This window comes from Pinus tabuliformis, chromosome 7, assembly GCF_031772625.1.
Source record: "Pinus tabuliformis cultivar Carrire ecotype Pingquan chromosome 7, CPIR1, whole genome shotgun sequence".
Taxonomy (NCBI): domain Eukaryota; kingdom Viridiplantae; phylum Streptophyta; class Pinopsida; order Pinales; family Pinaceae; genus Pinus; species Pinus tabuliformis.
In genome coordinates this window covers 1,102,773,354-1,102,792,421 of record NC_142293.1, presented here as the reverse complement: position 1 = coordinate 1,102,792,421, position 19,068 = coordinate 1,102,773,354, and the positions used below count along the sequence as shown (strand labels likewise).

The window sequence follows — 19,068 nt, the reverse complement described above, 5'->3', positions numbered from 1 at the left end:
AAAATTTTATCACCTTTAATTAAAAGTGTTACTTATTTATTTATAAAATTTATTATATAAAAAATTTATTTTTATTTTCTTATTTGTTATAAGTAATAATCAAGGAAAATAACTAAAACAATTTGGGTACAAGATATTATAAAAGATATTCATTATGAATTCAATATATTACATGCTACTTATTATGAATTCAACATGTCACATGCATGAATTGAAGTGGAGAATAATGACATTTTTTCCAACATCTAACCTAAATCCAATTGGCACATATTTGTAATAAAGTTATTATAATAAATGTTATTATTATTATTAATTTATCATAATGATCCATTATTATTATTATTATTATTATTTGTACAACTAGTTAGTGTTTTTTTTCAATATATGAAGTGAGGCACTTTGCATTATGTCAAATGAGAACTACATAGACTAAAAAAAATTTGCTGCCCGAAGGGAAACTAGACCAGTAACAAAATTTTAAAGTCTTGACGTTGCTAAGACCTCATCTAACAAGAACATCTTGTAAGTAGAAACTTGAAAAAACATACTAGTTGTGCCAGACCTTGACATACATTGACATGAGAAGACAAAAACGACTAGTAGTGCTGCAAGCAAAAAACCAATGTGTCATAACAACTATTGGGCAAAATCTCTAGGCAACCACACTGGTTGGTCACTACCCTCATCCGAAGAGAAGAAGATGTTGGTTGATCCATTGGCTAGGATGGTTAGGTTGCAGTGTATATTGTCAAGTTTTCCTCTAGCTTTGCCAATCTGATAGATTTTTCTAGCTGAGTCCTCTTGTACCTCCTTATGCCTCCTACAATATTCGAGTGATTTAACCTTATGTCAACTTCGTGCCATCCTTGATGAAGTGACAGGAGCACATGCAATTGTCAGGTATAATGGGAGCCGCAACTCCCATTCGTGTTAGTTGGCATCATATCAAGGTGGGGGGGAGGGGAATGGGGAACACTTACTCCTAGGCACCCTCCTTGGGGGAGTTTGTGGCTAGTAGCTATTATTACTAGTAATGTTCTTTTTGCAAGAGTTGGAAGATATTTGTATTAGCAAAAGGGTATTTAGAAGGTTCATCCAAAAAGGTGCATCTTTGGTGACCATCATCAGGCTTCATAGTATATTGTAATTTCTAGGAGTCTTAACATAATACATGGAAAGGAAACAAAACTTCCAAATTGAAGCTAACTTCATAGTCCCTATAGTAGATGCCTAGAATAAGGATAAACATTGCATGTAAGAGGTTTGTGGAAGGGAGAGGAAATTTATGTTTGGTTACCAGCGTGAGAATCTATAGAACTAGGGACATTCGAGTTTGGAAGGAGACAATTTGATAAATCTATTTGAATTATTTTTTAATGGCTTGAACATGAGTGATTCTGCATGCTTTTCGGTCGTTGAGTACTAAAGTCTTCTTGTTGGTGTGTAGGACTCCACATTCACCTTTTAGTTGTTGAATTGCTTGATAGTGCTCATTTAAGATCTCCAAGGAGGTCTCGATTTGCATAGAAAGTTTGGAGAAGCTAGTACAAAAATGACAAATCGAGGAGCGAAGTTCTTCAAAATCAATTATGAGTTGTTGAAGGGCACTCTTCATGGTGTTAACCTCTTACTTCTCCATGGGCGTGATTAGGAGGGAGCACCACATCACCAAATCAGGCTAGGTGAGTTTTGTAACAACGATCTTAAGATGGAAAGGAGCAGAGGAGGATTGTACTTGGGAATGCAAACAACTAGACACTGAAAAAAGGGTTATGAACATGATAAATCATTATTGCTAGTTTTATCACCATTAGAATCCACTCATAGAAATTATGAGAAGGATGGGCTAGTAAAACCCATTTCGCAGGTAGTATCCCTCCTCAACCTTGGGAGGAGTGTGGGCAATTAATATAAGGCATGATGGGGGATATGAAGGTGACATGATGACGATAGTGAGGTGTCATTTGAATTTGATGGGATTGATTAAGAAAAACCATAAAACTTGAATGGGACAATTACATAATTAGATGGGGCATTTGAATAATTAGAGGGAGCTCCTTCATGGAATGTGGAGGGTGGAACCTTTCCCATTAATAGTAAGGCCCCCCATTTTGTCAATGATTGCAAGGTTGACTTGGAGATTAGCTTGAGAATTATTGATACCAAGGATATGAAAGAAATAAACAATGGATAATTGGGATTAAAGAGAGGAGATGCAAAGGAATATCAATGACAATCTTGCATCCAAAGGAAGGGAGCATAGCTATGGATGTTGAATAGTGTTCTTGGAGTCCCCGATAATGTTGAGGCGAGGAATGATGAGTAGTGATCCTAGGTACAAGGAAGAGGCTTCCACTGGTTGTTGGTGGTTGTTCCTAGGTTCTAGGCAAAGGATAGCATGATGTTTCTTGCTAGATCAAAGAGTACCCCTTCCACACCTGTTACCCATATATATTAATGTTATAATAATAATAATAATAATAATTATTATTATTATTAATTTGACATTATTATTCTCTATTGTACTAATGGACTGAACCTCCTAATCACCCTTTGTTTAAATGATGAGGAGATTGACAATCTTGATGACCATTTTAAACTTGTGTTTATAGTAGTTATACATTTTTAGAAGAACCTTTGTATTTTAAAGACTTAATTGGTACTTAGCATTTTGGAAGTGCTTAGGAAGATTATAGGCACAACAATGTTCTAGCATGATGTTATCTTCATGCTCCTTAATTGTTAATTGAAAATTTTGATTGATCTCTTTTGTATGATTTCTCGAAGGAACAAAGGATCTCTTATACTCCTTTTGTGATGACAAGTTTTAGTTAGAATCTTTTATTGATTTCGTCATTCTTTTAATGGTGTTTAGAAGTTTAAAAATGATGCTGATTTTTTTAAGGAGATTGAAATTTTATAGTAACACCTTGAATGAAAAAAAAACCAACCACCAGTTTAATATATTTTCTTAGCTATCCTAAAATCTAATTCCAACCTTTTGAATCATCTTCCTAAGGTGTATTTCTTTATATCCATTATCATTATCAAATATTTGAAGTGCTTTCTCATTACTGGAGTTATTATAACACCTAACACCCATCTCCACATGAAGATTCTTATAACACAGTGTCTATGACAATCAAACTATGTTGTAACTCTAATTTTATGCATAAATGCTTGCTGGAGTCTTACAAAATATGAATAAAAATGTTTTTTGCATCGTGGCAGTGTTCTATAATTTCTATGAATATGCATTTAATTGTGGTTAAGATAGGCCATGTTACTTTTTTTAGATGAAGAAAACACTGGTTATATTAATGATAAGAAAATATACCAGTACATATGTTCATAATTCATTATTGTTCAACATTATACTGTCTCCAACAAATATTTTCATCCTTCAACCCTCATACAAAAAATCATTATCCAATTAATATATAGAAATAAACGACTTCCCTTATGCACTTTGTCATTTTGTCAAAAAATCACTAAATAGAAAAAACATGATATCTGATAAAGTATAAACATAACCACCAATAGGAAATGTTTTCAAAATATTATGTAAAGAAGGTTATCTATGGAGTATCAATCAAATCCTCATCTCAAATTGTGTTGTCATCATAGAATTTGTATCCCATAGCACCTGTAGTAACTGAAAGCCCTTTCTTGGATAGATTGTTTGCAATCATGTTAGATTCCCTATAAATATTCTTTATTGTGATATTATGAAAAGAGCTTATAAGTACCTTGATACGATCCATCCAACATCGAAGTACAAGTGGAACAAAGGATGTGCTCCCCAATATTCCATCTATGAGTGTGTTTGAGTCCCCGTATACATGGATAATCTCCAAAGAGTTCTCCCTAGAAAACCCGAGAAGCCCCCACAATGCTAGTGCTTCTTCTCTGGAATTAGATCCTGGTCCTCCATGCCAATGTAGCTTGTAATGAAGTCAGCCACTTATTCTAATCCAAGCCCCACATCTGCATTGACCACCCTATGCAACGCCATCAAAATAACATGTCGGCAACAAAATTTGTGGAGGCATATACTGAGACAAAAGATCCTTTGTGTCCATGTTACTATCTCTACGAGACATTGGATAACTACTCTAGGAAGAAGGTGTTTAACATTTATACTTCAAGAGTCGATCCCTTTGAGCCTGGAGTGGCGTTTTTTTGTATTATTCCATCTAATATTTCACTAGACACACTAATTCATTGCCATATGGAGGATTTTTTAATGAAAATTGCAGGAAAAAATAGTACAACATTGAATGAAATTAAACCAGAGAAAGCTTTTGTCAAACTGCAAGAAATTAGGGGAGAGATGTCTAATGTTGTACAGGGACTAGTAGATGTTATAGTACTGGTCCCCCCAAGCCACCAAAAATTGAGAGATGTCCAACCACTTTTTAAACAAAAATATATAATATATATTTTTTTTTCTAGTTAAGACTAATCTAAGTACCCACAGGGGGATTTGAACCGGTGACCTATCGCAAGGAGTGCCTTAACAGCGCACTCATTCACCGTCAATCCAAAGCCCCATGGGCAACAAAAATATATAATATTAAGTGCAACTATCTTTTAATTTAAATCCAAAATTCCCCAACTTACAGACCGTGCCCACAACTATCCATAAATAATATTTTAAATATCAAGAGTACAAAACATCTTGTCCAAACTATAAAACAAATAAAACTATAAATCCTTCCAAAATGGTCTACTCCAAAAGTACAAAGTACCCATCACTTCAACCCCACTGAACTGAATTGAAGCTATGTATCCCAAATGCACATTCATACCTGCACATATAAATAGATGATTTATGTCAGCCATAACTATTGTGTTATTCAACAATTCATTCCATTGTGTTCAATAAATGACACCCAACCCATTAAATTTACCATCAAAACATATCAAATCAAAGCAAATGGATCAACCATAACAAATTCCCAACCATTGGATCACATCCAAATTAATCCAGATCACATTCAAAATTAATTGATTGCAATCCATGTCAATCCTTGCTACCAATCAAATTCAAGTGCAAAAAATTATAAAAGAAGTTGCATTTGTAACATTCAAACTATTCACCAACACTGGAGACATACCATCACAAAACATTTCACAATATATTAAGGTATTTGGGTTATTTATTTACAATATTATCACAGGTTATCATAATTTATTTTAATGATGGAACTAAAATAAATTTTCCAATACTTTGATTGTGTAAACTAGAGACTAAATTGTAATGAATGGTATATGCATTTCAATATTTTGATTATACCACTAGAGCAAAATAACCAATTCAAGATTTCATTTCCATACTAAGCAAATAACAGTAGCTATATCTTCTTGTCTCAAGACTCACACTGCATCCTGTAGATGTCCCAAAATCACACAACATAGCTACTGTCCTTTGTCCTCTGTGCATAAAATGTATAAATATAAAGTAGCTACTGTAAATATGGAAATATGTACATTGCAAAATTGATAGAGCTACTCACCTTTTCAGCTAGCAAAGCTGTGAAACACTTGAAGAATTCATTGAACACAGATTGGGGAGAGATGCTGCCAGGATCACCACCTCTAAGGATATAACACTAGAAATGAATTGAGGGTGTCTATAGCTTGGGGTTACAATAAAACTGAATTGATAGAGTTGCTTTGCATAAAGATTGAATTGTGTAATGGTATAGGTTTAATTGTGCAATGGTATAGAGGTTGTAATGCCTTTTGAATTCTAGCCTTACATCTTAAATTCAATGGGCCACTTGGCTTGGTCATATGATGGCATCTGTAACGTTGGATTAGGAATTAACAAAATTTATTAAGCAACCGGGGAGAAGGATACCCCCTTTTATCCTCAATGTTCCACAACCCAGGCATGAGCTTTTATTGGCCAAACACTGAGCTTGATTGATTCCTTTCTCTAAGACTTGAAAAAGTGTATGGATTCAAGTGGTTGGTTGCTTTCAATATTCACCAAGTGAGCCTTTCTAGATTGGCATTAGACAAAGAATATTAGTGCACGAATCTAATGATTATTGCTAAATCTCCAATATAAAACAAATGCTTCTGCGTGATTATTGGTTGCCTTGTATGGTCCCCATTCAAAACAAATTGTTTGAAAATGATCCTCCTACACCTACCATCAATTGTTTTGCCTTTTGAGACCCCATCTAAAAACATACAAAATTTTCTATGAGAGAGTTGCTAACCTTGGAACACCTTATCTTCCACCTCTAGATGAATTTTCCAATTCTACCACTATCTAGGTTTTGATTTGAAGATTCTAGGCTAAGAAGCATGTAGGAAATTATAGTCCCAACAAGGTTTTAGTTTTAGGAATCACATCAATTTAATGCGCAACCCAACATAGATTTATGTTGTTTTTAAACATGAATATTTGATATAGTATGAAGCACAACCATTCCCACAATAGGGGAATCACTAACCATTAGAAAGAAATTGATCGAGTTTTCTTTTTGTAAAGTCAATGTTCATGGACATGAGGCTCAACATTTTTAAAGGAAATTAGTAGCTCAATAAAACCTTTACTAAGGCAAGCCTAGAGCTTCCTTCATGCATAGAGAATGTTATCTATAGGAATAACAATATTGGAAAACTCAAAACCATTCCCACAATAGGAGAATCACTAACCATTACTAAGGAAATCCTAGAGCTTCTATTGAGCTGCTAAATTCCTTTAGCAAGGCAAGCCTACAACTTCCTTCATGTCTGGAGATTGTTATCTATAAGAATAACAATATTGGAAAACTAAGAACCATTCCCACAATAGGAGAACGCTAACCATTAAAAAGAAGTTGCTTGATTTAGTTTTATGTTGGTATGGTTAGTGTTCATGAACATGGGGCTAAACAATTTAAGTAATAAAACAATTTATAAAAAAGAAATCGACTAGATCAACATCTTAACTAGAAAATGAACCAGGTGTCACTTGTTTTATTTGAAATTCCTCCACCATCTACATCATTTTACTATAACACATAAAACATTTTATCCAAAACATGTGTTGATATAATTGAAGATATACAACCAATTGTGGGTCAATTTCAACGCATTGTTAGTAATTTTCCAAGTGCAAATACAGGCATGGTATTTTAAGGGGAAAAACAAGTTATCAAAAAAGTTCACTGATATACTTGAATACATACAACAAAATCCTCTTTTAGATTTGATTTTCCAAGGATACTGTAAAAAAGGCATATGTATGGAAATTTGTTATGCTGCTACTATTCTTTATCGTGAATTGTCTCTAATATAATCCATGTTATTGCAAAATATTTATTGAAATTTCCTAGAAATTTTGAATAAACTAACACGTTGTTAATTGCCTGTAGGAAAGAAAAAATATAAATAGCATTTAGGAAAGCATGATTTCAATTATTATTTACTAAATTCATGCAATAGATCTACACGTAGTTGCATCTATGGAAAGATTTTGTTATGTTGCTTCTACAAGGAGAAGTGCCAGGTGAGTGACCAGGGGTGCCTAGCTCCGATGCCCTTCATCAGACGAGGACAAGACATGTGATGTGAATGTCAAAAATGATACCAACAATGTTGTTGAGGATGACCATGTGACAGAAGCTTATGTGGTCACACCATTATCCACAAAGCCACCATCAACCATAGTCCAAGGGGAAAGTTCAACTAAGAATATCAACACTATAAGAGGTTGGAAAAAACAAGACATGTTAACCGCAATTAACGACATAGAGTTTAATGGATATTACGTTCAAGCATCTGCAAAAAAACATGGTATTCATCCCTCATCAATACAGTATTGGATAAAGGGGATTACAGATATGACTGAAGAGGAGGAGGTTGAGGTGGTTGAGTGGTGTAAGGAGATGGCCCAATTGGGACATGGGCTAGAGTTGATACAACTCAAATTCATATTTTCTTAGATCTGCTAGGGGAGGCCAAATCCATTTAAAGATGGGTTTCCTAGTAAATCATGGTGGTTTGGGTTTAGAAAAAGGCATCCAGACCTTGTATTGTGTACAACTGAGGGCCTTGACAAAGATAGAGCTTTAAATATACTCCCAGCAATTGTGTCTATGTTCTATGAAACTTTTTCTAGTGCATACAACAAGTATTCTTATGTTGCCGACCATATTTAGAACTGTGACAAAACTGGTTTACAGGCAGAAAGGAATTGTGGCATACAAGTAATTGCCAAGAGAGGGAGCCAAATGTGCCAAATATTTTGCCTAAGAGCAGGGAGTGGATAACTATTCTATGTTGTGTCAATGCAATTTGCGCTTCAATCCCAGGTTTTTATCTATTCAAAGGTAAAAATCAACTGAAAAACTATATACAAAACTGTGAACCGAGTGCATGCATGGATGCTCATCCCCATGCATGGATGACTAAGGAACTTTTTTTAAATTGGATTTGTCACTTTATACATCTATTCTAGGTGGTGTCTCACCTAATAAAAAAAACCTATAGATTTTAGATGGTCATGGAAGCCACATTGTTGTGCAAACAATTGAGGAGGAAAACAATTTGGGCATCGACTTGTTAACATTGCCTGCTCATACTACTCACAGATTGCAACCCCTTGATGTCAGTGTGTTTGGCCCTTTCAAGAACTATTTCAGGTCAGAGTGAGTTGCATGGATGGCAAAGAATCCAGGGGTTGAGGTGAAAAGGTTTGAGCTAGCAGAGCTTGGAAGTAAATCCTTTAAAAGGGCTCTCACACCATCAAATATCAAGGTTGGATTTAGGAGGACTGGAATATGGCCACTGAACTATGATGCTCTTATGCATGATACTGGTTGTATCTAGGTGTTTCATGTAAATGGTCAAGAAGAAGGGCATGTCCAAGCAGATGTTGAAATGCAAGAAGAAGTGGATGAATAGGAAGATGTAGTTGCAGCTGATAATATAATTCCCTCTCTCAAGGACACTTATATGGTGATGATGATGAACATGTAAGTGAAACACAATACCATCATGAACCAATTGACAGTAACATGGAGGTTGTTATACCAACTGAAGCACATGGAACTTCAGCTGTTGATATTCTTAATGACTTTGTTGATCATGCAACTGACAATGATAATGTGGTTGAAAAAGACATTGATGATATTGCACTAGGAAGCAACAATGACCAATTGACATTTCCAAGCCAAGTAACCCCACCATCATGGCTGGCAGAAGCCATGATGAATATAAACAAACATGGTGTCTCAAGAACCAATGAAGAAAGCATGAACATGCCTTCACAACCAGCAGAATTGAACAATGAAATTGTTCATTTTTTTGTGGACAATAGATCAATGGAAGAAGATAGTGCACATAATGAGGAATCATATGAAGAGAAAAATATAGTTCAATTAGTTGTCCCAGATATTGAAAGGCAAGTGTCAACCAATGACATGCAGGTGGCAGGGAATGAGAAGTTACTTGGTCGGTTCCTAAAGCTACTAGTAGAGATAGTGTCAATAAAAAAAAGAAGCATGGAACACCAGGTAGTCTTTGTTTGGGCCGAAGTTCACAGTTACTCACCTCAGAAGACTATATAGCCCTATTAGTTGAGTCTGAAGAAAATAAACTTGACATTCAAGAATTAAAACAAAAAAGAAAGGATTTAGCCAAGGAAAAGAAGGTAGTAAGGATTGTTGCAGCACAACTTCGAGCAGAGGAAAGGCTTGAAAGAGAGAAAGTAAGGCAAGAGAAGGACCATAAAAAACAAATGGCAAGGCAGGAAAAGGAAGCAAGAAAGGCTCAACAAATGCTTCAAAGAGAACAAGGGATGAATATAGTTGACAATGAAACAAACACAGTTAATGAAACCAGGATGATGTCAACAATATTAGACTAAATTGTAGATAATACACCATTATTCCAAGACCTCATAAAAATTCAAGTGCCTCAATATTAGAATGGGGGTTTACCCACTTGCTATATTCCTACCAGTGCAGGTGTCAATCCTATGTATTCTTATCAGACACCTCCAATTAATGCAGGGGTTAGTCGCGCAAGTGTGAGTTATGGGTACTCAATTCCCCTGTGGTTACAAGGGGAAAATTGGACTCATTGATGTAGAAACATTGCAACACATCCTAATCAACCACTATTAGGTAGGCCAATCTACTTGGATCCAGTAGGGAACTTAAAAGTTTGGGCACTGAAGATTCTGGAGGGCATCAAGAATAGGGGTGTGATATTTTTTTTTTTGATCTTTCATGACTCCATTGAATCAAACAATTTCAAAAAAAATTAATCAAACAAATTCACAATTGTCTTGTTATGACTAGAGAACAAAATGCGATCAAAACACAGTGGATGACAAGAAAGCATACCACACAATCAATGAAGAATCTGGAGGCCATCAAGCAAAGGGGTGTCATGTTTTTTTTGGTGTAACCACATTAGGATGTGGATTTTTGTAAGGATTACCATTTTGTATACCAATATAATCTATGTATCACTGATTTGGGTAGCATATAGAATGTTCTCTCATGCATCCACATAGGATGTTCTCTCCTGCAACCAACTACTAGATGTTTATAGTTTGACAAGAAATTGACTTTGCAAGATGATGAAATTTAATTATATTTAAGTTTCACCTACACCCGACACTATTACTGATATTCAAGATCAGGCTTTGTTTAATGAATTTTATTTTAACTTGTAATAAACTATATACATTTTCATATTTGTATTCATATTTATCGACACTAATATATTAATGTTACTCGAAGATGGTGTCAGTGAGAGTCAATTCTACATGGTCATGAACAAAGAATTATTTTCCTTCAAATCAACAATGATTGGTTCAAAGAATGTAATTAAAAGAAGCCCTACAATTTCATCACAGATCCAAGAAAAATAGAACTTGAATGATGACTCTCATCACAAATAAACTTAATAAAGAATAAGCTAATCTCATTACATAAAATAGAACTTGAATGATGACTCTCATCACAAATAAACTTAATAAAGAATAAGCTAATCTCATTACATAATTGAATATCGACGCTAATATATTAATGTTATTTGAAGATGGTGTCAGAGAATCAATTCTACATGGTCATGAACAATGAACTATTGGTTCAAAGATTGTAATTGAAAAAAGTCCTACAATTTCATCAAAGATCATATGAAAAATACAACTTGAAGCTACTCTCATCACATATAAACTTAATAAAGAATAATTTATTCTCATCGCAAAATTTATCGACACTAATATATTAATGTTATTCAAAGATGGTGTCACTGAGAGTCAATTCTACATGGTCATGAACAAAGATTTATTTTCCTTCAAAACAACAAGGAATGGTTCAAAGTTTGCAATTAAAAAAAGCCCTGCAATTTCATCATAGATCGAAGCAGAATTACAACTTGAAGCTACTCTCATCACAGATAAAATTGATAAAGAATAAGCTACTCTCATCACAGATAAACTTGAAGCTACATCTCATTCTATAGATAAACTTGAATAAGAATAATAAAAGCTAGCAAGATGATAATAATTTAAGATAATGTCAAACAACAGTAGTTCCACAACTTATTTTTGAAGCATGTCGAGACCCATGTCAAAACCCATGTCGAGACTCATGACCTACAAATTAACCTATTCATTATAAGGTGAACTCTCTGTACCCTGACCTTGTCATGGATAACTGCGGCAATAATAAGTAAGTTTCTGGAGTTCTTACTTGACCCTGAAAATTTTTGTTAGCTCTCGATCTAGAAATGGAGCAAATGTTGCAAACTAAAATGGCTAAGATGCGGGCTAAGATGATGGAACAGAATCTCGAGCTATAATTGCTGCTCTTTTATAAGGAACTGTGTCTTATCAGGCAACTATTCTATTAACCAGGATTGGAAGGAATGTTGTGAGCTTTGGTGTTGCTAAACCCAGTGATGCTGAACTTCCTATTGTGTAATCTACCAATCAAAGGTGTTCCTTTGGTCTTGGTCCAACCTGCAATTAATAATAGCAGGGCATTGGCAAGCAGTCTTTAAAGAGCTATCTTATCTATGTAATAACATCTGACTTGATGAGGGGGGAAATAACAACCTCACTCCTGCAATTCTTTTGTCCATATAGATGCCCTAAAAGAGAAAAAGTTTCTAGATTTCTTACTTGTGATAATCCAATATTCAAAGGATTGGGAAGATGCCCAATTGTATGCTAGCTTGGGAGAGAATTCATAAATGAGGTCAATCACATGATCCCTCTGGTCTAGACATGCATAGATAAAATCCATGTAGGACATCTTATAGACGTCCATGCCGAGACCACTAACATGGCAAAGAAGAAGCTCGATCACCAGAACTTGATTTCAAAAAGAAAAATTCATAACCCTACCCAAAACCCCAAATACACAAAGCATATAATTTTTTTTTTCTAAAACACTACTAAAATACACAAAGCATAAATACACAGAGCATAAAATACATTTTTGGTTAGGGTTTTGGGAACCCTACCCAAAACCCAAAATACACAACATAATTTATTTTCTTATGAAACCCTACTAAAATACCCAAAAAAAAAGAAATTAGATACCCTACTAAAATACCCCAAAAAAACAAACCAAACTAAAATACCCAACGAACGAGCTAAAATTCCAAAAGAATGAACAAAAATTCCCAATAGTTGATTAAATGTCTTGAAAAACACAGAGTGTGGCTGGTAGGAAAATGTATCCTATCAGAGTGTCAAAGAAGCCACCACCATGCCCAAATGCCGCTACAAACCTCACCATAGCACTTCTGCAACAGATAGAGCGATTACCTGCAACAGAAACACAACAAAATTAGTTTTGGACCACCTGATATCTTAATTTTGCAGCAATTCTAGCCATAAAACTATGGAAACAACACATTACCTAAATCTCCCACAGGCTCCATCGTAGTCCATAGCCCGTACAATTGACTAAGAGAATAGGCCGAACTGTAAACTCCCCAACGACAGACAGATGTGTGACTGTGAATCCCCCTCGAACCAGACAAAACAATGACATCAGTAACAACAAAACCCCCCACAAACCAGATGAAACAACCTCAAGTGGAATGGTAAACCGCCCACCAACCATGTATAACAGCGATAGGCACAATGGTAAACCCCGCTCAAACCTATCCACACAACAATGACCCTCGAGCAATGTAGGAAAGCATGCACATGTGAACAAGAATCCGCGGCTGGACGAACAACAATCGGGGTGGCCCAATGGCCACACACTAGGCTCAAACAAGAATGCACAGAACATTAAATAACCCTTGGGAAACAACATTTCGTAAACCATAGATGGATAGAAACAAAACTTTTTTAATGCGCCTACCCACCACGACACGTGGACGAGCATTTTAGACGCTTGTCATACAACGGTGAGGTGGCGGAGCACGTGGTTAGCCATCATGACATGGAGAACGCGCAGGTATTGACGTCCCTCCCTTAATACTTTTTATTTCACAAATTACATTATAAAACAAAACTGTAATGGTCAAATTACAAAACTGCTTTGGTTAAATTACAAGAAATTAATGCTTTCTATTACACAAATTACATTGTAGAACAAAACTTGCTTTTTGAAACAATGTTAGACTTATTATTGTATAGGCAAGAAGCGTATAATGATCTTAAAACTTAAGATTAGACATGTGATTGTATATGCAAGAAGTATGTATCAATACAAGATGCTAAGATATAAGAAACATGCATTCAAGTTGTCGTGCCATGGCTTCCATAATAGCCACACTAACCAATGATTTCATCCTTGAACGAACAATCTACGAACCTTTAAAATGATACAAGATCGGGTAATGTGCAGTTCATCTAAATAAATAATGTTATGAGTAAAAATAACAGGAACGCATTAACAAATTTGATTCCATTTAATGTGTATATGAGATACCCTTATTCCCCTCGAGAAAAATAATGAAAATGTAAATTTTATTACTACAAAATTTTGTTATTTGTAAAATATTCATAAAAGTGTTAATTATCTAGGTAAAGACTGTGTAATTAATAAACTGTTTATTGACATTCATCGAATTTTCATTAGCATATTATTTTTCAAACTCATTTTGTATAGCATGGAGTGAGAGCAAGAGCGCTCAACCCTAAAGACAAAAATAACAAATGAAATGAATTAAAGTAATTTGGATTGGATTATTATAAAGAATTTAGATTGGTTTATTATATTTATTTATCTCACCCCTCAGCAGGATTTATAAAGTTAAATTTTGATGGAGCATCCAGAGGTAACTTAGGCCCGGCGGGGATTGGCGACCTCTTCCGAGATGACCAAGGCAGAACAAGATGGATTTACTCAGATAATGGCGGCATCATGAGCAACAATGAAGCCGAATTGATGGCAGTACATCAAGGACTGAAGATAGCAATCAGAAATGGCTACAACAATCTGGAAGTGGAAGGAGATTCCCAAATGGTCACGCACATAATTAAAAAACTTATTAATGGGACTTCATGGGACAAAGTTACCCAAAGTTGGAGGACGGCTAGCCTGATCCAAGATCTGGAAATTATCTTAAAGAGATTCGAGTACATGATCATTAAGCATGTAAGAAGAGAAGGCAACAGAGCAGCAAATTTTCTCGCAAATTGGGGAAGTCAGGAACAAGGAGGAAAATTGGATAGTATCTGGACGACACATTCAGAGAAGCCAGAATTAGAACCGCTTAAAATGATATTAACTCAAGACCATAATGAAGACACGATCTAAAGACAACAGATACAGATGGCCCCTGATCGGGGTGTGGAGGAAAACAGGTGAGGGTAGCAGGAAAAATCATGAGTGCGGACGGACAGAGGGTTCATTTCCTGCCTGCAGCACCGCCCATCATGCCATCGTAGCGTACTGCATGTCAGTGCGTATTTTGAGAAAACAGAGTGGAAAGGGTGGGATGAGAGAGAAACACAGAATTGACGGCAATAGTGGGATAGGAAGTGGGACAAGTGGGTTGTATTATGTGAAGGTGGCGAAGTGAAGAAGGATAGGTAAGTCGCGTCGAGAGGAAGAGGAGCAGGGAGCAGCGCAACTGGTGGGAGCCTCGACGAGAAATTGCGATTTCGGGTATGTCATCTCTGGACCTTCTTCTGATTTTTTCTCTGTCTTGAATGGTATGATGGAAGAAAGAGGAATGCTGGCTGCCTCTGGGGAAGAAGAGAGCAGGCGCGGGGTTGTCTTTTACTCTGCCATGCACTGTGTAGAAGAAATGGGGTTTAAGCAGGGAATGGCACAAGAAGGGTGGAGGAAGTGTTGCCCAGAAGATAGTCTGGGGAGAAATACTGAGGACCAGACTGCTCACCCCACGACAAAGGATACGAGGGAGGTAGAAAGGCAAGACATGAAAACTCTGCACCTGGCTCAAGCGTTGGTTAGTATGATGGAAGGCCTTCTTACCTTCCTGCATCCGAGAGAAGATAATCACTGGAATCCCTAGACAAATGAAGGTGACTGGAGCAGGGGAGGTGGGATAAGAGCCAAGAAAGTTAAGGAGGAGGGCAAGTTTGTAAATCCTCGAAATCTAACTTCTGTGAATGAAAATTGTAAACATGCAACAATAAAAGGAAAGATGGCACGCCTGGGCCACGGAAGGGGGCGTGGAGGCAGAGGACGTCCAAGCCAGCAGAATAGAGTTGACCCGTTAACCGCAACGCCTGCTAGCCAACGCAGGGGGAGGAGATCCATGTTGACTGCTGTCCAGGAAGCTGCGAGAGCCTACAAAGAGGGATGAAGACATCCGCTAGCTAATACAAGAAATGGAGGCAAATGTGATGGAAGAACAGTCAGACCCTGAGATAGAGGAGTGGGCAGAAATAATCCAAGATCCTGGCAACACTCGTGGACGGATGACGCTCTACCGGCAAGCTCTTCATGTCTACTGGGTTTTAAAACAACTTCTTGCGAAGGCGCTAGAGCAGGTGGCAGGGGAAATGGCCAAAATTGCCCAAGGGATGCCAAACCTAAAAAAGGAAATGAAGAATTTGCAGGTGATTATGATTATGCAGGATAACAAGTTGGATGAGATCCAACAGAGGCTGGCTCAAATGGCTCAGATGACTCAAGCTCCCACGGAACCCATGGCAGCCCCTGCCAATGCTGATCGGATCACTGATGACCGGAAGGAATAATCCTTCAATGTTTCTTCTGTTTTTAGCAGACAACTCTTTTTTCAGTTGTTTTTATGATCGTTCTTAGTTTGTTAAGTATTTTTAATTGTTTAGTGCACATAGCCTGGATGGAAAGACTAGTGAAATTTTGTTTTTGGACTGCTTATAGCAAACTCAGGTGGCCAATAGACTTGGTTTCCCTTTGGGGCAGGTTGAGGCCACCAAAATGATGTATCTGACTTAATTGGTTAATATAATAGAAAAGGAAGGCACCACCTACACTTACAAAAAAAAATAAAAAAAATTTAATAGATGAATTTTTTAATATCACAATTTTTTTTATGGTTTCACACCATTTTTTTCAATTATGTATTTAATATATATAATATGTTTGTATGTGTTTATCTCATAAATCCATTTTATTATGCTTCAAATTTATCTGTGTCTTATAGAATCAAGTTTTATTATTGATAGTTTCTTTTTTTATTAAATTATACCATTTCAAAGATTTGACCTTTTTATTATATATAATATATTATCTAATTAAAAATTAAATTTATCTCTCTTTAATTTAAAAAACCACTCTATTATGCTTCAAATTAAGGTCCATTGGTAACAGTTTCACCGTAATATTAATCAAAATTAAATTTTCTCCAGAGAAATCCCTTATATAAAACTTAGTATCCAACCTTATATTCTATTCCTAAGAATTTAAAACATGTAAACTTATTTATTGGTCTCAGCCATACTCAACATTTTTGGATGTAAACGTATTCATTAGTCTTAGCCATACTCAACATTTTTGGCACTCTCAGCCTGGAGAGTTGCACCAACTTATTCTTAAAAAGGAAGGTATGATTAAATATTAACAAATTTCATTCCATGTAATGTGTATATCACATACCCTTATTGCCTCAATCGTCGAAACATAATGAAAATTAAGTTTTGTTATTGGTAAGTGTCAAGCATTTAGGTAAAGATTTGTGTGACTAATAGTTTATTCATTGACATTCACTCACTTTTCTTTTTTACTTTAAATCAGTAAAAATGGAATTCTAATTAAGGGTTTTTTATTTTTTTTGGTTATCAAATTCATTTAATATAACATGGAGTGAGAGCAAGAAGAATTTAATAAAAAAAATTAGAAATAGAAATATAACTAAAATAATTTAAATTAAATTATTATAATTTTTGTTATAAAGTTTTATGTGTGTAAAAAACTAGAAGAATCAATTTTCAAGATAAATTTTGTAAACAGTTCGGAGAATCTGTTCTGAAACTTTCCAAAGTCTTTTAAAAACTTTAAATGATATTTTTTTTGGTTTAAATTTTCTCACTTAAACATGAAAACCAGATGATATTTTTTACACTCAAAAACCTTTTCAATAATCAATAACATTTTTTACACTCAAAAACCTTTCTCATGGTAAATAATCAAGGCCATCAAAATTTGTATACAAAACTTTGAAAGGAAAAGCTAAAATATATCCGTTAGATTTGAATTTGAAACCACACATAGCATTGCAGTAAATGGATCTCTTTCCTGTGCTTGATTGCCTCTTTTGTCATTTGCATTGCTAACTTAACCTCTTCATCACCCGGCATGACTCTTGGCAACAATATAAGTGGTAAACAAGCTGCAAAGCCGTCTCTAGTTCAGAAGGTGAGCAATCACCAGAAAATGATGTCATATATACCCCAACTTTTGTACCAACTTCTGCCCTTTTCTTTAATCCTTCATGGTAGTTGAAAATTTCCATACTAGGCCCTATATAAGGATTACATGCAGGATTGAATCGTAATTTGATTATACCTAGACGACATCAGAACGCCTAATGTAGGCCCCTGTCACAGGCAACACCTTCAATTTGGTCAAACTCCGCAAGATGGGTTCTATCCACTGCCTCATTTCCCTGGTACAAGATATTGAATTCCAGTTGCAGTTCCGCTGGTTTCGTTTAGCTACTGCTGTCAGTGGCGTAGTGCAAGAAAGGACCCGAAACTTGAATCCCTTCTATATTTGAAGTAGGTTTTCCAATACACATGCAAAATTTGCCCATTTGCTACAAAATGACTTCATAAAAATGACAAGAACAATTTTAGTGTTGCACTAAAATTTAATTTTCCTTATTGCAACTTGATTACAATGACTAAATATAAGTGGGGACTGAATCCTGGATCCCCATATCGATCTGTATACGAGGACATCTGGTCCTAGACCAGATTTGGGAGCACGCTACCAAGCGCAGGCTGAAGAAGAGTTGGATGTAGGATTGTCTGAAATTTCGTTATAATGTGAAAAGGCCAGATTGCACAGGTCTAGGGCTAAGAGCCTACTGGGTTTAAGCAGTCGGTTCTAACGCTCAGTCATATGCTTCAGAGAGCTTAAGATTTAAAAATAAAGGGTTGGGATCGAAAATTTGGTGGTGTCAACGCCAAATTTCAATTAATGGCTAAAAATGACTAAAGTCAGCATTGGACAAATGAACATGAGATAATATAGTTGCCATGCAAATCCAAGAGTAGAAGCTCATGAAGTTTGAAAAAAAGAGGAGAAAGAGGGAGATAGGCTAAAAATGACTAAAGTCAGCATTGGACAAATCAACCTGAGATAAAATAGTTACCATGCAAATCCAAGAGTAGAAGCTCATGAAGTTCGAAAAAAGAGAAAGAGGGAGATAAGTTGTAGAGAGAATATAAGCAGTTTTGAGGCAAAGTTGAAGAAAAGTGTTGTTTGTGAAGGTTGATATCGGGAGCTTTTATGTGTTGGAAATTGCAAATGTGAAGTATTAAGAATTTAAGTGTGGAAAACAAGTTGCATCTATAAGCATATATGTGAGGAAGAAATAATGATTATGTGGAAATTCAATTGCATCAAAGAATGAGAGGAAGAAAGGTTGTTGCATCTGAGAATTAATATTGGTGTCATTGAT

The 19,068-nt window shown here is 35.7% G+C and overlaps 1 long non-coding RNA gene across 2 annotated transcripts; it reads right to left on the bottom strand.

The window, feature by feature from the left end:
* Positions 1 to 4,587: 4,587 nt before the first annotated feature.
* Positions 4,588 to 13,272, bottom strand: LOC149251403 (uncharacterized). 2 transcript variants are annotated; one of them, XR_016265981.1, is made up of 4 exons: positions 13,092 to 13,272; positions 12,888 to 12,985; positions 12,734 to 12,793; positions 4,588 to 4,811 (listed from the first exon to the last, which is right to left on the bottom strand). It is a non-coding gene; the product is annotated as an uncharacterized LOC149251403 (long non-coding RNA). The 2 variants fall into 2 exon arrangements; XR_016265982.1 differs by lacking the exon at positions 12,734 to 12,793 and having other exon boundaries at positions 12,888 to 13,272.
* Between the last annotated feature and the right edge of the window lie 5,796 nt (positions 13,273 to 19,068).